We start from the raw sequence: 7,611 nt of genomic DNA on the forward strand, positions 1-7,611 counted from the left end.
TACTAAAAATACAAAAAAAAAAAAAATTAGCCAGGCATGGTGGCATGTGCATGTAGTCCCAGCTACTCGGGAGGCTGAGGCAGGAGAATTGCTTGAACCCAGGAGGCCGAGGTTGCAGTGAGACGAGTTTGCACCACTGCACTCCAGCCTGGGCAACAGAGCAAGACACTGTCTCAAAAAAAAAAAATTCTCCCATTCTGTAGGTTCCCTGTTCACTCTGATGATGGTTTCTTTTGCTGTGCAAAAGCTCTTTAGTTTAATTAGATCCCATTTGTCAATTTTAGCTTTTGTTGCCACTGGTTTTGAAAAACACTCAGTTTCTATCCATGACTTTGACCAAATACATATTTAATCTCAGGCTAGGTACTGATAGGAATCCATATTTTAGGAAAACCACTTCAGCTATCCTCAATAGACTGGCTTCCATATGGTAGAATAAAGCTTTTCTACAAATACATCTTCTATATGCCTGACAATGGGTCCCAGTCAAGCAGTTATAAATCCTGTTAGTCTTCAGAAGTGGAAACCGCATGGGTTTGGTAGGAAATTGGAAAGAACTTTTTGGAAAGGTGACATAAGTTTATCCTTAAAATAGACTGAATTTTGACAAAGGAAGTTCCAAAGGGTGAGGAAATGGGAAACACATTTCACATAGTAAAAACCAGCCAAGCACACAGAGGCAATATATTTTGGAATATTTTTTAGAAACAGTGAAAAACCCTGTGAGTCTTATTCAGTTTGAGGGTAAGGACAATCCAATCAAAAAGATAGAATGATCCAAAAAGAGTATTTACTCCACCCCCCAACACCAAAGTGTCATGACAGTATGAATTCTCGGTAGCCTACTCCTTTCCCCCCCACTTTTTTTTTTTTTTTTTTGAGATGGAGTCTTGCTCTATCACCCAGTCTAGAGTGCAGTGACGAGATCTCAGCTCACTGCAAACTCTGCCCACTGGGTTCAAACAATTCTCCTGCCTCAGCCTCCCTAGTAGCTGGAATTACAGGCATGCACTACCATGCCCAGCTAATTTGTGTACTTTCAGTAGAGACGGGGTTTTGCCATGTTGGCCAGGCTGGTTCCCTTCTGCTTTTTTAAGAGACAGGGTCTCACTATGTCACCCAAGCTGGAGTACAGTGACACAATCATAACTCACTGTAACCTCAAACTCCTGGACTGAGTGATCCCTCTTCCTTTTTAATTCCTCTGTTCTCCTTATGTCCAGCATCCTCACTAGGCTACCCTTTCTATCTTGGAAAAAGCCATGTTTGTCAGTCAGGATAAGCTGGATATACCGTGGAAATAAACAATCTCCAGTTTGATCTTAAAACTAAAGATTTATTTATAATTTGCCCTAAATGTCCACCATAGAAAAATATAAGGATGCTGCTCATTTTAACCAATCAGGGATCCAAAATGGTAGATCAGGCACCATTGTGAACATTGATCATCATTCTATCAGAAGCTGAGAAAGACACTGGAAGATTTTACATTGCCAACTAAATATTCTAGTACAGAAGTGACCCACGCCACTTCTGACCATAACTTATCATCCAAAACACATCCCATGACCCCACTCAAACACAAGGGAGCCAGAAGCACAATCCAACCAGGTGCCTCTAAGATGGAGAGGCAGAAGTATTTGATGAATAGCATTAATGACTACTACACAGCTATATTAACACACAAACACATCAATGTACATCAGGTGCTTTATTAATCCTCCCTAATGATGTCATTGTCAATAACAATAGTAATGTAGGACTTCTACACTCTCTGGGAAATTTCTGCCTCAATTATTTCAGCCAGTTTTCACAACCACCAGCTTTTCTGGGTCGCAGGCTTGTTAATGGCAGGACTTAAAGTTGAATACAAGTCTTTTGGCCTTAAAGATATAGCAAGAGGTGTGTAATGGTCTAATGGAACACAGGGACACCTAGGCTCCAACATCAGTGTTCCATTCTTGTCACTGTTTTCACTAAATCCTCCTAATTATAAGGAAGTAACAAGCAAGCCAGAAAAGTAATCTAATTTGCAGTAGCCTCTGTATTCATTTAAGCATACCTGACTTTTACCACTATCTCCCACCAATCACTTGATTTTGAGATGCTGGCCTAGAAGACATATTTACTTTCTATTTCCTTTATTTATATGTCATAGTTTTCTCATACTCAACTAAGTGCCATAGCTACTTTAGAATGTGAGAATTCCTGGCATCTATTAATAAATAAATTCATTAATTACAGCCTACAGTAATTTTTAAAGCTAATTAAGCTCTTCGACCCCAAGAATCGTAACTTATATTTTTCAGTCCTGAGATCAGCCTGACTTTTTTTCCTCAATAAACACATGGCCACTAAAAATATCACGATTTTTTTTAATGAAAAACTTTAAGATATTCCCAGAAATTCAAACTAAAAGAAATTCTAAATAACAAGTGACCATAAGATAGCACTTTGGGATAAAAAAAGTTTCTAGTCTACCCCTTTGGTAAATCCTAAACTTCTCAGTTGGAACTGGAGTGTTGTCTCTGTCAGGATATGACGCCAGTTTCCCCAAGTCACAGTAAGGGACTGTCAGTGGGTAAGAAGCATCTGAAGACTTTAATAAGATTTTTTCTTTTCAAACATGAAAGCCCAGATGTTAACTCAGAAATGTGCTAACAAGCATCAGTAAGAGGGAAAAAAAATCTTTCTTGAAGGTAGATATAATCAGAAGAATGGTCTACGCAGACCTCTGTGCATCCTGCCACATCAGGTGGAATGCTGGAATAATAAAACTATAAGCCTGTCCTTTGTTAAAAGAATTATAAAGGTAAATGTATCGAGTCCTTTTAGTGCAAGTTCATTTCAAGAACATAAATATTAGAGATTTTGCTCAATACTGAACTAAAAAAAATCCAACTCATTGAACACATGTTGCCTGTCTATTAGAGCAAGTGATATCAACTAGGAACACAGTGTAGCATGAGTTCTGAGGAGAATGTGAGGGAAGAATACAAAATATTTCTGGCATTGAAAAGTTTGATAGAAAATATGTTATTGAGGGGGACTTAATAGGAGTAGTCATAGAATCCAAGAAAAGAGGAAGCTTCAAGAGGCAGGGGCTATTAATAAGCAACAAACTATGATGAGAGTTTAATAAGCAAAGTAAACCTGAAGATTGTCCATTGGCTTTAATGATATGGTGGTCATTGATGCCCTTGGTGAATTGGCAATGGAGAAATGGAAAAGGAGCCAGATTGGAGCGTGTTAAGGAATAAATGGAGGTGAGAATCTGGAGACAGTGATTATAATTTGTGTCAATGTTGTTCTATTGTTTTATGGCTTGCATTGCTTCTGAAGAGAAATCAGCTATCATTTTTATCTTTGTTTCCCCCATAGGTAAATTGTTTTTTTGTCCTGGCTGATTTTATTTTTGGTTTTTAACAATTTCAATATAGCTCAGCTGTATATGGAATTATTTATGTTTATCTGGCTGGGGTTTATTGAGCTTCTTGGATCTTGGAAAGATATTTTTCTTCACATTTGGAAAAATTTAGTACAATGTTTATTCAAATATCATTTTGCCCCAAACTCTCTCCTCTCTTTGTGGAGCTCTAATTATATGATTGTTAGACCTTAGAGGGCAGCTTAGATTTTTTAATCCCTCTAAGTAGCCTGATGAAAATGGGACAACTATAATACTAAAACAAGAACAACTTGAAGACACAAAGAATTCCCATAAATCCCCAAATACAGGAAGCTAGAGACAAATAACCAACAGTTACATGATCCATATGTTTTTAGAATCTGAACAGGAGGAAACATAGGAAACCAATAGTATCTACCTGAGCTGAGAATAGGAAAAACCCAGATATTAATTAGCAAGTACTCACCAAAATTCCTGGTGGGCCAATTTAGGAACAGAAGTTAAGGCTTAGAAGGGTTTTGCCCATTCAACAATAGTGAATGTCTGATGATGTCAGAGCAATCTAGGCCTTATGGAGGCCAGCATCCCAGAACCTGCAAGTACTCTGCCACAGCCAATGATCATGCACCCCGCCACATGCCACTGCTGCTGCTGCTGGCACATGCAGACAAGGATGGATCCCACTGCCACCACCCATGAAATGCTTTGGCTGGCACCATCCATAGAGATGTAGTGACCAGTGGTGCAGGAGCATCTCAGCCCTCAGTGCACTGGGTTCCTAACCTCAAGGAACTAAGAACAAAGTCAGGGTCCAATACCAGTCTCCCAGATTTAGAGCATGCGGTCCAGGAGTAGGGAGTTGAGCCTTGGTCCCCTAATATCTTCTAGAAACAAAGCCAGTCAACTGAACCCACGTTATACCACTATCAAACCCTCAAGGTCATTAAATAAGGTAAAAGAAAAAAAAACCCATCCAAAGGAAAGCAGCTTCAAAGATTGAAGGAGCATCAGCCCACAAAGATGAGAAAGAACCAGCAGAAGAATTCTGTCAACTTGAAAAGCCAGGGTGCCTTCTTCCCTCCAAACAACTATACTAGCTCTCCATCAAGGGTTCTGAACCAGACTAAGATGGCTGAAATGACACAAATAGAATTCAGAATATGGGTAGAAACCAAGATCACTGAGATGCAGGAGTGTACTCAAACTCAATCCAGGTAAACTAAGAATCACAATAAAATGATACAGGAGCTGACAGACAAAATAGTCAGTATAGAAAAGAATATAACCAACCTGACAGAGCTGAAAAACACACTAAAAGAATTTTATAATGCAATCACAAGTATTCATAGCAGAATAGACCAAGCAGAGGAAAGAATGTCAGAACTTGAAGTCTAGATTTCTGAAATAAGACAGGCAAGAATAGAGAAAAGAGAATGAAAATAAATGAACAAAACCTCTGAGAAAGATGGGACTATGTAAAGAGACCAAATCTACTACCCATTGGTTTCCCTGAAAGAGATGAGGAGAATGGAAGTAACTCAGAAAACATTTTTCAGGATACAGTCCATGAGAACTTCTCAAACATAGCTAGAGAGGCCAACATTCAAATTCAGGAAATGCAGACAACCTCAGGAAGATACTTTACAAGAAGATCATCCCCAAGACACCTAATCATCAGATTCTCCAAGGTTGAAATGAAAGAAAAAATGTTAAAGGCAGCAAGAGAAAAAGGTCAGGTCACCAGCAAAGGGAAGTCCATCAGACTAACAGAAGAATGCTCAGCAGGAACCCTATAAACCAGAAGAGATTGGGGGCAATATTCGAAATTCTTAAAGAAAAGAAATTCCAACCAAGAATTTAATATCCAGCCAAATTAAGCTTCATAAGCAAAGGAGAAATAAGATCCTTTTCGGAAAAGCAAATGCTGAGGGAATTTATTACTACCCAACCTTCCTTACAAGAGCTTCTGAAGGAAGCACTAAATATGGAAAGACTGTTACCAGCCACACTACAAAAACACACTAAAGTACACAGACCAGTGACACTATAAATCAAACACACAAACAAATCAGCATAACAACCAGCTAACATCATGATGACAGGATCAAATCCACACATATCAATACTAACCTTGAATGTCAATGGGCTAAATGCTCCAATTAAAAGGCGCAGAATGGCAAATTCAATAGAGCGAAGACCCTATGGTATGCTGTCTTCAAGAGACCGAGCTCACACACAATCACACTCATAGTCTCAAAATAAAGTGATGGAGAAAAATATACCAAGCAAATGGAAAACAGAAAAAAGCAGAGGCTATGATCCAAATTATGGATGAATCAGACTTAAACCAACAAAGATTTTAAAAAGACAAAAAAGGCATTATATAATGGTAAAGGGTTCAATTGAACAAGAAGACCTAACTGTCCTAAATATATATGCACCCAACACAGGATCACCCAGATTCATTAAGTAAGTTCTTAGAGACCTTCCAAGAGACTTTGACTCCCACACAATAATAGCAGGAGATTTCAACAACCAACTGACAGTACTAGACAGACCATCAAAGCAGAAAATTAACAAAGATATTCAGGACTTGAACTCAGCACTGGATCAAATGGACCTAATAGACATCTACAGAACTCTCCACCCAAAAATAACAGAATACACATTCTTCTCATCACCACATGACATATACTCTAAAATTGACTGCAAAATTGGACATAAAACAATCCTCAGCAAATGCAAAAGAACTGAAATTATAACAACCACTCTTTCAGGCCACAGCACATTCAAATTAGAAATTGAGACTAAGAAAATTGCTCAAAACCATACAATTATATGGAAATTACATAACCTGTTCCTGAATGATTTTCAGGTAAATAGTGAAACTAAGGCAGAAATAAAGAGGTTCTTTGAAACTAATGAGAATACACAATGTATCAGAATCTCTGGGAAGCAGCTAAAGCAGTGTTAAGAGGGAAATTTATAGCACTAAATGCCCACATCAAAAAGCTGGAAAGGTATCAAGTTAACAACCTAACATCACAACTAAAAGAGCTAGAGAACCAAGAATAAACCAACCCCAAAATTAGTAGAGGACAAGAAATAACCAAAATCAGAGCTGAACAAAAGGAGATTAAGACACGAAAAACCATTCAAAAGATCAACAAGTCCAAGAGTTGAGTTTTTGAAAAAAAATTAAGAAAATAGATAAAGCACTAGCTGGATTAATAAAGAAGAAAAGAGAGAAGATTCAAATAAACATAATTAGGAAAGACAAATAGGATATTACCACTGATCCCACAGAAATACAAACAACCATCAGCAAATAGTGTAAACTGGTCTATACACATAAACTAGAAGAAATAAATTCCTGAACACATACACTGTCCCAAGACTGAACCAGGAAGAAATTGAATCCTTGAATAGACAAGTAACAAGCTCCAACATTGAATCAGTAATAAATAGCCTACCAACTAAAAATAACTGAGGACCAAATGGATTCACAGCTGAATTTTACCAGATGTACAAAGAGTTTGTACATCTCAATAAACTAGGTATTAAAGGAACATGCCTCAAAATAATAAGATCCATCTATGATAAACCTATAGCAAACATCATACTGAATGGGCAAAAGCTGAAAGCATACTCCTTGAAAACCAACACAAGACAAGGATGCCGTCTCTCACCACTCCTATTCAACACAGTATTGGAAGTCCTAGCCAGACAATCAGGCAAGAGAAAGAAATAAAGGGCATCCAAGAAGGAACAGAAGAAGACTATTCCTATTTGCAGACAATATGATTATATATCTAGAAAACCCCACAGTCTTGGCCCAAAAGCTCCTTAAGCTGATAAACAACTTTGATGAAGTCTCAGTATACAAAATCAACATACAAAAAATAATTTGTATTCCTATACACCAACAACAGTCAAGCTGAGAGCCAAATCAGGAATGCAGTCCCATTCACAATCACCCTAGAAAGAATAAGATACCTAGGAATACAGCTAACCAGGGAGGTGAAAGATCTCTATGATGAGAACTACAAAACACTACTCAAATCAGAGATGACACAAAAAATGCAACAACATTCCATGTTCATGGATGGAAAGAATCACCATTGTTTAAATGGCCACACTGTCCAAATCAATGTATAGATCCAAGGCTATTCCCATCAAACTACTGATGGCCTTCTTCACAG

This window comes from Nomascus leucogenys, chromosome 8 (genome assembly GCF_006542625.1).
Source record: "Nomascus leucogenys isolate Asia chromosome 8, Asia_NLE_v1, whole genome shotgun sequence".
NCBI classification, from domain to species: domain Eukaryota; kingdom Metazoa; phylum Chordata; class Mammalia; order Primates; family Hylobatidae; genus Nomascus; species Nomascus leucogenys.